Genomic DNA, 13578 nt, shown 5'->3' with positions numbered 1-13578 from the left:
CTAGTGTAATTATATAGTCAAGACAAACTAATACCAAATTACACTACAACTGTTCCAATGGTTTATCTCTATCCATCTTGGTTGTGAGCTACTATTTATAATTTATAAGGAACCGATAACATGATCTTCTGTGTGGCACCACACACCATGTTATGTATAATATAAATTAAATGAACAACTGCATTGACATATATATAAATATAAAATGCAGACATTTAACCAAAGTGATTCTCATTTCAAAATATCTCAAAAACATATGTTCATACAAAAGCTAGGCTTATAGTATACATCCCAACAAATAGAACATAGGTACAGAAAATCCCTATCCAATTAGATTAGTTCTAATGAGGACAATGGACCAAGCTTAGGATCTGATTCTCTATCGACCGATCAAATGGATCAGTCGACTTAGGCTCCTGAAAATCGAGAAGATTTGCTTTTCTTGATTTATTATGTTGGTTCTATACTTGTATGAATTGAATTAAGACGGTTTTGTACTGGTTAGTTAGTTTTATATTGACTTATTTAATTTTAATTTTTCAGATGGCATGGAAGATTACCACATTGACTCATCGCGAAGTGCGGCGAAACTTGCTCAGGGAAGAAATTCAAGAGATAGAGTATAACTCTACTTATGGAGTCGACAGACATGTTGGACGGCTTAATGACCTATTTTGGAAACTTAAGCGAGAAGAGTTTCTAGTCCTGGACAATTATAGGATATGGGCATTAATGTGTTCATTGCCAAAGAATCCTAAGATCATAATAGACTATATATGAGGGTGTCATGAAAGACGTGCCACATATTCAGAATTGTGTGAGGAACTACTTCACCATATGGCTGAAGAGGATCCTGAAGAGTTTGAAGAGGACTCGAAAATGATAGAGGAAGATCCAGAAAAGAATTTGATTATGGATCTGATAGAGAATCCTAAAGTTGTCCCACCTGAGATTACCCTAAATGAGTCCAGGATCTGATAGAGAATTCTTGCCACAATTAAAACAAGTCAACTTGTTTTTAAGTTTCTTTCCTGTTTTCTTTCCTATCTTCTTGATGGGGAGCCTTTCCTGTTTTCTTTCCTATCTTCTTGATAGGGAGTTGTCCTATAGTAACAACTTCCTTTCCCTTCTCTTTCTTGAACCATTTCTTTTTCATGGATCTAGATGATCCAACAGAATCGACAACCACATAGTCTAGTCCAGAAATCCTTGCTAATTCAACCACTCAGTGGGGAGCTGTCCTATAGTAACATATAACATGAACAAAAGAGAGTATACGTTGGTGGAACTTCTGACAGAACTACAGGCAGCAGAAGGTATATTTCGTCAAAGTTCTCAGATTCACTATGCTGAAAATGGTTCTACTTCTAAGACGAAAGGCAAGAAGAAGAAGAAATAGGTCTTTTCAGCAAAGAGAGTGAATAAACCTCAGGGACAAAAAATTAGAATGAAGAAGCCAAAGGCCAAGTGCTTCATCTGCAAGCAGTCAGGGCATTGGAAGGCGGATTGTCCTCGTAGGAATCAGAACAATAAACGTATATCTCATGCTCTAGTAGTTGAAACATGTTTAGCGGTGTTATCTACCAACACCTGGTGTGTAGATACGGGAGCCACTGATCATGTCTGCAATTCTTTGCAGGGGTTCCAGGAAACCTGACGACTATTTGAAGGAGAGATAACCGTCTACATGGGTAATGCTACTAAGGTGGCGGTTGTTGCAGTGGGAGACGTCTACTTATCTTTTGATAGGAATAGAAATTTGGTTTTAAGAAATTGTCTTTATGTACCCAATTTTAGAAAGAATTTAATTTCAGTTTCTAAACTGTATTTGAATGGATATTCAGTTTCCTTTAGTAACAATGTGGTTATAAAGAGAAATAAGGTGATTATCTGTTCTGGTGCATTGGTTGATAATTTATATACATTAAATCCAATTTCTCCCACAAAGCACAATGTGAAAATTAATAACACATCTTCTAACTCTAATAAGAGAAAAGAACCTTCGGAAATGAACCAAACGTATCTTTGGCATCTAAGGCATGGTCATATTAACTTAAGTAGGATTCAAAGGCTTGTAGTCGATGGACTCTTGGGTTCATTAGAGTTGGAAAACTTTCCAACATGTGAATCCTACTTGGAAGGTAAAATGACCAAGAGACCTTTTAAGGCCAAGGGGTATAGAGCTAAAGATGCGTTAGAACTGGTTCATTCTGATTTGTGTGGTCCTATGTCTATCCAGGCAAGAGGTGGTTATGAATACTTCATTTCCTTTATAGACGATTATTCAAGATACGGATACATTTACCTGATGCGCCGCAAGTCTGAATGCTTTGACAAGTTCAAAGAATATAGGGCAGATGTGGAGAAACGTCTTGGTAAAAGTATCAAGACACTACGGTCTGACCGTGGTGGCAAATACCTCTTTGGAGAGTTTAGGAATTACTTATCAGAAGCCGGGATTCAATCCCAATTGTCTACACCTGGTACACCCCAACAGAATGGTGTGGCAGAACGAAAGAATATGACTCTTATGGAAATGGTTAGATCGATGATGAGTTATTCAGAATTACCAAATTCGTTTTGGGGATATGCTCTGGAAACAACAGTATACATTCTGAATATGGTACCTTCTAAAACAGTTCCTTATACTCCCATGGAATTATGGAATGGGCGTAAGCCTAGTCTGAATCATATCCGGATATGGGGTAGTCCAGCACATGTGCTGAAGGGAGATACTGACAAGTTGAAATCACGTACAGAAGTTTGTCTGTTTGTAGGATATCCTAAAGGAATGAAAAGTGGTTTGTTTTATAATCCTAAAAATCAGAAGATCATTGTTAGCACCAATGCTCGATTTTTAGAAGAAGATTATATAATGAACCATAAGCCCATGAGTGAAACAGTTCTAGAAGAAATAAGAGAGGACACGTCTACTTTAATACCAACAGTACAAGATGAAGTACCACAAGAAACTGCAACATGTGTCACACATGATACATAACCAGAGACAGTGCCTCGTCGTAGTGGGAGGGTTGTAAGGTAACCTGAGAGATTCATGTTTTTGGGAGAGTCTTCAGATTTGATCCCAGGTAAACATGAACATGATCCCCGGACATATGACGAAGCACTCCAAGATATAGATGCATTATCTTGGCAAAAGGCAATGAATTCTGAAATAGAGTCTATGTATTCTAATAAAGTCTGGGAGCTTGTAGAACCACCTGATGGTATAAAAGTCGTTGGATGCAAGTGGATCTACAAAAGTAAAAGAGGGACAGACGAGAAAGTAGAAACCTTCAAAGCAAGGCTTGTTGCGAAAGAGTATACTCAGAAAGAGGGAATCGATTATGAGGAGACTTTTTCGCTGGTAGCCATGCTTAAGTCTATCCGAATACTCTTATCCATTGCCGCTCATATGGATTATGAGATTTGGCAGATGGATGTCAAGACAGCTTTCCTTAATGGAAGTCTTGAAGAAAACATCCATATGAAGCAACCAGAAGGGTTCATTGAAAAGGGCAAAGAGCATCTAGTGTGCAAGCTCAATCGGTCCATTTATGGACTGAAGCAAGCTTCAAGATCTTGGAACATCCGGTTTAATGAAGTAATCCAGTCTTATGGATTTATTCAATGTCTGGATGAGTCTTGTGTATACAAGAAGTGTAACGGAAACATGGTGGTATTTCTTGTACTATACGTAGATGATATTTTGTTAATTGACAACAATGTCAAGGTATTATCGGACGTAAGGGTATGGTTGTCCAAACAATTTGATATGAAGGACTTAGGAGAATGTGCACATATTCTTGGGATCAAAGTTATAAGGGATCGCAAGAAAAGAAAGTTATGTCTATCTCAAGCTTCATATATAGATACAATTCTTGCTCATTTTATGTAACGCCCGAAAATTCTCAAAACTGTTTTAGAAATATAGTATGATTTTTCTGGAATTTTTAGATATTTTTCCGGAATTTTCCGAGTAGCGGAAGTAGCAAAAATAAATATAAACGAAAACGGTCTAAGCGGGAATCGAACCCGAGACCTATCGTGTAGAGGATAATGTTAGTAACCAGTTGAACCCAGCAGGGCCGTGCTGAAAGGAAAGGGAGACAATTAAATTTATATTAGAGTTGGTTCGGGTTACCCACTTAATATAAATAGAGGGTTTAAGTGGGGTTTGGTTTATTTTAGTTTTGGTTCGGCAACTTCCTTCTCCTCACCCTAACTCACGCCGATCCTCTCCAAACCCTCACCGCCGCCCACTCCTCTTCCTCTTCCTCTTCCTCACGCACGGCACACCAAGGCAAGGGTCCATAGGTTCACTTTCCGGCGACGACTCCAACACGAAAGAGGTTCTTCTCCGCGAGAGGAACGCGAAGACGTGATCGGATCATCGAGAGGATCATCTCCACCGGAACTCTAGCGAATAGAATCGTAAGAAATTAAGATCAGGAGGTAAGAAACCCCTCACCTGCGGTATAATAGCTCCGTTCGTTTATATGCATTAGTTATTAGCTATATGTGTAGTTTCCGGCACCTAGGATGTGTTTTAACCCTTCTCGAAGATTAGGAATTTAGTTAGCACCTTTAGATGGGCCGGACACGTTTATTCTCCTTCAGTTGGAGATCATAGACGCGGTTGGGTGCCTAGAGGTGTCTTTCCTAATGCAGAGAGGGGTTGAAGCACACCAAGTGTTCGAAAAAGGGGTTAGTTTAGCTAATTACCCTTCAGTTATGTTTATTAGCCAGTTAAATGCATTAGTAGCATTTAAATTAGTAACTTTGCTCACTAACTTATATGGGACTATGGTCCAATGGGTAGGCTCCCCATCGCCTCTAGGTTCAGATAACCTAGCTCTAGGTTCGGATAACCTAGAATCGCATGTTATATCAGTTAGCTAAAGATATTAGTATTTTATTTTCAGTGCTGCATCGATTAGATATCCATTGGGTTGGACTCCCACGGTCGTCCCTAGGTTTAACCTAGTAAACCCCGCTAAATTCGGGACTTGCAACCCCGGTCTAGTAGGGATGCGCGCGCAGTACAATATCGGGCCCAAGCAAGATGTTTATTATTTTCACTTATTATGTATTAGTTTCAAACTCAAAATCAGATATGCTAGTGGAGTTTGTTTTCGATTCTGACTTTAGTTCCAGTTAGCTAACTTATGATTAGCTTAGTGTTATTACTTGCTATGCCATGATTCCAGTGTATATGCCATGCTTATATGTTATGCCATTAGATTTCAGTATGCCATGGTTTAGCTTTTCAGTGCATGTTTTCAAATAGCATGATTTAAATCCATGATTGCATCGTTGCATGTTTTGTGAGGTAGATGGTTTCTTACTAAGCTTTAAGCTTACAGATTCTATTTTTCCTTATCTGCAGATAAGGGTAAAGGAAAGATGGACTAGCAGAGGAAGTGGAGGGCAATGCGAAGACGGTGTGTGTGGCGGAACTGGAATGAAAGATCTTAGGGATCTAACGAGCTTCATTTATACATTAGAACTCTTTAGCATTTACTTTCAGCACTTTCAGTTTATTAGTTTGATATCGTCGTTTTCATGCACGTTAAGTTGTTAAAATGTGTTTTAGTGAGTGAAATGCCATGAACCAGTTTAGAATTGCCACTACATGTTATTAGAATAGTTTATTATGCAGTAGGTAGTTGTTGGATTGTATTTTGGCACACCGAGTCCTCAAATCGAGTTCGGCCGAAATGACATCGATCGGTCTCGCACCGATCGCTCGGATCGGCCACCGACCGATCCAGGAGATACAGAGATATCAGATCCTCCCGGATCACCGACCGATCCACCCAGCCTCAAGAGATTTAGTACCGGATCGGCCACCGATCGACTATACCGGATCGATCCGCCGATCCGCCGCTCGATCGGGCCGACCGATCCAAAGACGGGACAAGAGCGAACCCAGATTCGCGAGGTTTAAGGATCGGTCACCGACCGATCCAATGCCTGAGCCACCGATCGGTCTCACCGACCGATCAGGGACACTGGATCGGTCAGACCGATCCAGCCAGGAACAGAAGCAATGAAGCTTCAGGATCGGACAGCAGACCGATCCAGGGTCTTGTGACCGTACCAGTATCAGTAGATCGGTCTGTAAGGCGATTAGTTTATAAGAATCAATTAGTTAGCAAAAATTTTAATTAGCCCAGCTTTCCGCGCAGTATAGCTTAGCAGAATTGTAGCGATTCGCCTTACAGCTTAGTAGTAGAAGGTGGGTCGTTACATTTTAGCATGCAGAACTCCAAGAAAGGTTTCTTACCTTTTAGGCATGGTGTAGCCTTATCTAAAGAGATGTCTCCAAAGACAGCATAGGAGATGGAGGATATGAAGGTAGTTCCTTATGCTTCGGCTGTAGGAAGCCTTATGTATGCAATGCTGTGTACGAGACCTGATATCTGTTTTACCGTGGGCATGGTTAACAGATATCAGAGTAACCCTGGACAAGGACATTAGACTGTTGTAAAATATATATTGAAGTACCTGAGAATGACTAGAGATTATATGCTAATCTACCAAGCAGACGAATTGTTCCCTGTGGGTTACACGGATTCGGACTTCCAATCAGATAGGGACAATAGTAAGTCTACGTCAGGCTATATGTTTACTATAGGAGGTGGAGCCATTGCATGGAGGAGTGTTAAGCAGAAATGCGTCTCGGACTCAACCATGGAAGCTGAGTATGTAGCAGCCTCTAAGGCAGCCAAAGAAGTTGTATGGCTCAAGAACTTTCTAATGGACTTAGATGTGATTCCTGGTTTGCCCAAGATCATCACAATTTATTGTGATAATAGCGGTGCAGTTGCAAACTCGAAGGAACCACGAGCCCATAAAGCAAGTAAACATATAGAGCACAAGTACCACCTGATACGAGACATCGTCAAGCGAGGAGAAGTTGTCGTCGCCAAGATTGCATCAACAGATAACCTGGCAGATCCTTTCACTAAGGCCCTTCCGGTGAAAGCTTTTGATCGACATGTGGAGGGGATGGGAATCAGATGTATGGCAACAGATATGGCAGCTTAGTCTTTTAGTATAAGTGGGAGATTGTTGGAGTGTATACTAAAAGCCTAGTTTTTATAAACATTTATTTTTGAAATAAAAGAATCACATTGGTCAATATCTACATTTATTTATTAAATGTAATTGTTCAATTAATTTATATAGTAAACAACATGGTGTATGATGTTGATGTGCGTAGATTATATACTCTTTTATGCATATTTTTACGCACATTTACATACTTTGAGCATGCTTGATCTATACACTTTTATACTTCCAGCTTTCCTTTTAGCATATTTACTCTTATGGTTCGGAGATCTGCTTTTTGTGTATTTTCTGTACACAAGAGTCGAAATTGGTGAAGATTATGCGTCCTCGGGCAAGCTTGGAAGGAATTGAAGGGAGAGAGCATCAGGCCGTGTACCACACACGGCCGTGTAGTTTTAACAGGAAGGGAAGAGGACATGGCCGTGTGAATCTCACACGGCCGTGTCTTGATTTGAAGAAATTAGAGCAGATGTCTTACATGGCCGTGTAGATCTACACGACCGTGTGAGATTTCCAGAGGCCAAGCAGGTGGTGGCCGTGTGCACCACACGGCCGTGTAGCATTTCCAGAGAACAGAAGGGTCCTGGCCATGTGAGTCACACGGCCGTGTGAATCTCACACGGCCGTGTCATGGGGCCGTGTGGCGCCCGATTTCCTCCTCTATTTAAACCCTCCTTCATGAATTGAAAGGGGATCTCTCCCCCTTTGGGAGAAGGCAAGATTTGGTGGTTTCCTCCCATTCTTGGGAGGATTTCTGGGCGATTCGAGGGGAGTTCTTGATGATTTCAACTCCGGAGCGAGGATTGGATCCGAAGACAAGGCTTCTTCGTAGATAAGTTTTCTCTTTCCCCCTTTTCTTGGTTTCTTGGATTGGGGATTTAAGAAATGCTTGTAATCTTTATTTCTTCGGGTATTCTTCCTCGATTCATGGAGTAGATCTTGTATTCTAGGATTATGGGAGTATTTGTATGATGGATTGATGTAATCTCTTATGGATTTGCCATTTTCTTGTTTCAATGACATTGTCTTGCTTGTATCAATTAGATCTTGAATGATTAATGGTGATTTGTGCTTAATTCTCATTCTTGATTGATTGTTTGGATTTCTTGTGGACTTTGTAAAGATAAACTCTCACTCGATCATCCGAGGGATCCACGTGACAGGTGCAAGCCCGTGTAAGGACGTTTGAGAGATAATCTTGAAGAGGAAATAGGAATATTCAAGAGAGTAGGATGGATCTTATGATTAGTTTCTTGTATCTTGATAGATTAATAAGTTGTGGGCTTCTGTGTTGATATTCGAGGAAGGCATAGTAATAGGTGCGCTTCTGTGTAAGGGCTGTTGGAATGTATACTTAAAGCCTAAGCTTTGTAAACATTTATTATGAATAAAGAATCACATTTGGTCTAATTGTCTACATTTGTTTGTAGTTGTTCATTTAATTTATATTGTAGATAACATAGTATGTGGTGTCACATACAGAAGATGATGTTATCAGTACCTTATAAATTATAAACAGTAGCTCACGACCAAAATGGAAAAGGAACAAACCATTAGAAGGTCGTAGTGTAATTAGGTATTAGTTTATCTTGACTATATAATTACACTAGTACACTCAGAGTGTATTGAGTAGGACCATTTGAGGTCGTTCCTTTTATACTGACTTTATAAAGGAACAAAGACCTCAGTTATTATGGAAGTGTGTGCTCTTAATCCTAATATAATAACAAGCACATATATTTGATATTTATTTCTTTAATTTATCAATGGGTGAGATTTAGTTCGATGAATCAATAAACCCGATAAGTTGGGAAATGGTATCACTTATAGTGTGTGTTGTTGATTATAGAAGGAAATTGTGTCCTAGAGATACTAGGTTGATAATGTCCCCAAGAGGAGCTCATAAGGATTGTCATGTTAAACCCTGCAGGTGGACTTAGTCCGACATGACGATAAGGTTGAGTGGTACTACTCTTGGACTTAGATATTAATTAAATGAGTTGTCAGTAACTCACTTAATTAATGGACATTCGATATCTTAAACACAAGGAGACTAACACACTCATAATAAGAAGGAGCCCAAAAATGTAATTTGGGATTGGTGCGGTAGTTCAATGATAGTTCTCTAGTGGAATGAATTATCATTGATAAAATTAAGTTGTGTGTTCGGGGAACACGGGATGCTTAATTTTATCGGAGACCAAAACCAATTCCTCCTCTCGGTCCCTATCGTAGCCTCTTATTTATAGAGTTCTATACCCACCTATACCCACCTTCTATACCCACCATTAGGGGCCGGCCAAGCTAGCTTGGGAACAAGCTAGGGCCGGCCTAGGTATATTATTGGCTTGAACCCAAGCAAGTAGGGCCGGCCAAATAAAATTAAAAAGAAATTTAATTTTAATTTTTATTATGTGGAAGATTTATTTTAAAGAGAATTAAAATTAAAATATCTCTCTTGTAAAAGATCTACAAAAGATTAAAGAAAGAGATTAGATCTCTTTCCTTATTTGTAGATTGGAGATATGCTTTATTTTTTCTTTAAAAATTATTCACATGTTGATAAAATTAAAATTATAGAAATTTCCTTTTATCAACCATGAAGAGATTTTAAAGAGAAATTTTATTTTTTTTAAAATTTCCGGAAACAAATTAGGAAGTTTTAATTGTTGATTAAAACTTGTCCTCTTTTGTTTCCAATGATGTGGCCGGCCATCTCAAGTTAATTGGGAAATTTTGTTTTATTTTTCTCAATTAATTCATGTCAAGAAAAATTAAGGAAATTTTATTGTAATTAAATTTCCTAATTTGCCTAGGCCAAGGAATATAAAAGAAGGGGTAGGGGTGCCTTCATGAGACACAACCTCTATTGTTTTTTTTTTCCTTGGTGTTGTGGCCGGCCATTACCCTCTCCCTCTCTTCCTCTTGTGGTGGCCGAATACTTCATCTCTCTTGGAGTTCTTGTGGTGGCCGGATACTACTTGGAGAAGAAGAAGAAGAAGGAGAGAAAGTTAGCATCTCTTGGAGCTTGGTTAGTATTTTGATTTTCTTCTTTGGTGAAGTTCTTCCTTTGTGGCCGAACCTTGCTTGGAGGAGAAGAAGGTGGTTGGTGGTTTCTCATCTCGGTAGATCGTTGCCCACACAACGTCCGAGGTTAGAAGAGGAATACGGTAGAAGATCAAGAGGTTTTTCTACAAGGTATAACTAGTAATTTTTATTTCCGCATCATGCTAGTTATTTATGGAAATAATACCAAATACAAGAGGCTTACGATCTAGTATTTCGAATATGTTTTTCGATGTTGTGTTCTTTTGTTTTCTTTCTTTTCCTTGTGATTTGATTGTTCTCTTTGGTTAACCTAAAGTTATTTTAGGAAATTAAATATTAGCTTTCTATTAAAGGTTTTGTCTAGTCGGTGGTGGTTGCTCCCATATCCAAGAAGGCCATGTGCCTCGCCACGTCAGTACTGGGAACCTTTTATGGAAATTAATATTTAATGGAATTAATAACTTAAGGAGACTTGGGTCGAACGTGTTAAGTTCCGCAGGAGATCCAAGTCAAAACCTAAAAGAACAAATAGATTAAGTTTTGGATCAAACGTGTTAAGTTCCGCAGGCAATCCAAAATTTAATTTAAAAGAACACATGGTAGCTAGGAAAAGGTTCAGACCTTTGTACAAAATTTTTGTACAGTGGAACCTATAGGTTTTCCGAGTAGCAACCAACAAGGGCAACGTAGGTTCACGTCTAATTGATCATATTTAGATACATTTCTCAGTCCTTAGCCGGTTATCTATTGCAAGAGAGAACCGGCAACTTTCTACAAGTGTTTGGCAATTGAGGGATAAGAATTGGTGAACCATTTACATTCAAGAAATCTTACAAAGAAACCGAAACTCCTAGAATCTCCCTTTATCATAACCCAAAACACTAAACTCTTGTTTGATGATCTTTAATATTAGATTTGTTTACCTTCACTTTGCATTTGAAACAATTGGATAGTTGTTTAGCTAATTCTCATTGAGACATTTCTAGTGCTTATTCCAGTCCCTGTGGATACGATAATCTTTTATATTACTTGTGACATTTCCGTACACTTGTGGAGCGTAACAAGTTTTTGGCGCCGTTGCCGGGGACTGCGCAATAACATTAGGAATTATCAATTGAGTTAGACTAAACATAACATTTGTTTTCCTTTCCTATTGCATAGTTGTAACTAATCATTAGATTCCTGTTTTTACTTTCTTGTATAACTTTTACTTCTTGTTAATTCTTTTTGTACAAATTCAATTCTGCATTTTTAATTCTTTTATTTTTTTCTTTTTCTGTTGAATTGTCATTTGCTATCTTGTTCTTGTGTATGCGAAGATCTAACTTTGCAGGGGAATTCTTTCCTTTTGACCCTGTGATTGACAGAACTTTCCATAAAAGAAGAATTCTGCAAAGGCAAATTGAAGAACAGGAACATTTGAACATGGCGAATAGACCACTCAAGGATTATGCAACACCTTATGCAAGAGGTTTTCGATCTAGTATTTCAAGACCTTCAGTGGAAGCTAATAACTTTGAGATCAAACCCGCAATTATATCTATGGTGCAGCATAACCAATTTGGTGGAGGACCTCATGAAGACCCCAATCAACACTTAGAGGTCTTTTATGAAATATGTGGTACCATGAAAATGAATGGAGTTCCTTCAGAAGTAGTTAGATTATTATTATTTGGGTTTTCTTTAAGAGATAGGGCAAAGCAATGGCTGAATTCTTTGTCCCCTAATAGCATCACCACTTGGGAGCAGTGTGAGCAACAGTTTCTTGATAAATTCTATCCACCAAGCAAAACAGCTCATATGAGGAATTTAATTGCAAGCTTCAAGCAAACTGACTCAGAATCTCTTTTTGAAGCATGGGATAGATATAATAGTATGCTCAGACAATGCCCACATCATGAGTTGGAAAGATGGTTAGTGTTGCACACTTTTTATAATGGTATCAACTATCATACCAAAGTGTCCCTTGATTCAGCTGCTGGAGGGGCACTTATGAATAAAAGTTTAGATGAAGCTGAAGAAATTATTGACAGTGTAGAACGAAATCATCATCAATGGGCAAATGAAAGAAGTGGTGGCTATTCTTCTGTAAACCCAACAATAAAGCATCAGGGAAGTTTGATGTAGATGCAGTCACTCTTTTGTCTGCAAAATTGGACGCTCTTACAAAGAAATTTGAGAATATGGGGACTAGTGCTAATATGGTCAATGCTATTAGTACATCTTGTGAAGTATGTGGGAGTTCAGAGCACTCAAATGACTCATGTCCATTGGGAGCTATCACTGCACAAATCAATCAACTGGAACAATGTGATGCAATCATGAGTTACAATCAAAGGCAGAACAACCCATACTCAAATACTTATAACCCTGGATGGAAGAGCCATCCCAATTTTTCTTACAGAAATAATCAAGATCAAGGACCATCTATGGGGGCAAGACCAAATTTTCAAGCTGGGCAACAAAATTTTCAACATCTATCTTCTCAAGGCTTACCAAAGTCAAATATTGAAAAGATGCTTGAAGAAATTATCTCAAGTCAGAATGAAATGAAGCAAGATTTAGCAAAGCTCATTCAGAGAATGGATAATTCTGAAAAGCATCAAAAGATCCAGGATAGTCAAATTGCCCAACTAGCTTCCTCATCATCCAGAGCACCAGGACAACTTCCAGGAAAACCTGATGTGAATCCTATGGAGCATTGCAATAGAATTGAGCTTAGGAGCGGACGGACCTTGGGAGACTCCCAAGTGACCGCTTCAAAAGGGATACAAAAAGAAGAAGAGCTCTCTCCTCTTATACCAAATCAGATTCAAGCTAATGAGGAGAGTACCATTGAGGTTGAAGAGACTCTTCCACTGAACCATCAGAGCAAAGCTGTCCCTTTTCCTCAGAGACTTACAATGCTCAAGAAAGATGAAGAATTTGGCAAGTTTTTAGAAAAAGTTAAGGAAATTTGTGTAGAGGTACCTCTTATTGATGCTATTCTTCAAATGCCTAGATTTGCCAAATTCCTGAAGGATCTCATGTCAAACAAGAGAAGAAGAGGAGAGGTTGAGACCATTGCGCTTAGTGAGGAATGTAGTGCTATTTTGGAGAAGAACACTTCCCAAAACTAAAGGACCCAGGGAGCTTTTATATTCCTTGCAACATAGGAAAAGAATTTTTTGAAAAAGCTTTTTGTGATTTGGGGGCAAGTGTTAGCCTCATTCCCTATTCAATTTGTAATAAATTAGGTCTCAAAAATATTAAACTTACTACTATGGCACTTCAACTTGCCGATCATTCCTGCAGGTACCCTTTGGGTATTATAGAAGATGTGCCAGTAGAGGTGGATGGGAATGTTATTCCCACAGATTTTGTCGTGTTGGACATGGAAGAGGACCCCAGGATTCCTATCATATTAGGAAGACCTTTCCTTGCTACAGCTGGAGCTATAATTGATGTCAAAAA

General features: G+C 38.9%; 1 non-coding gene across 1 annotated transcript; it reads right to left on the bottom strand.

Annotated features, from left to right (window-relative positions):
- Positions 1-11923: 11923 nt before the first annotated feature.
- LOC121998911 lies at positions 11924-12029 on the bottom strand. Its single transcript, XR_006116696.1, has one exon. It is a non-coding gene; the product is annotated as a small nucleolar RNA R71 (small nucleolar RNA).
- Between the last annotated feature and the right edge of the window lie 1549 nt (positions 12030-13578).

This window comes from Zingiber officinale, chromosome 6A (assembly GCF_018446385.1).
Source record: "Zingiber officinale cultivar Zhangliang chromosome 6A, Zo_v1.1, whole genome shotgun sequence".
NCBI classification, from domain to species: domain Eukaryota; kingdom Viridiplantae; phylum Streptophyta; class Magnoliopsida; order Zingiberales; family Zingiberaceae; genus Zingiber; species Zingiber officinale.
This window is presented reverse-complemented; position numbering and strand designations above follow the sequence as displayed.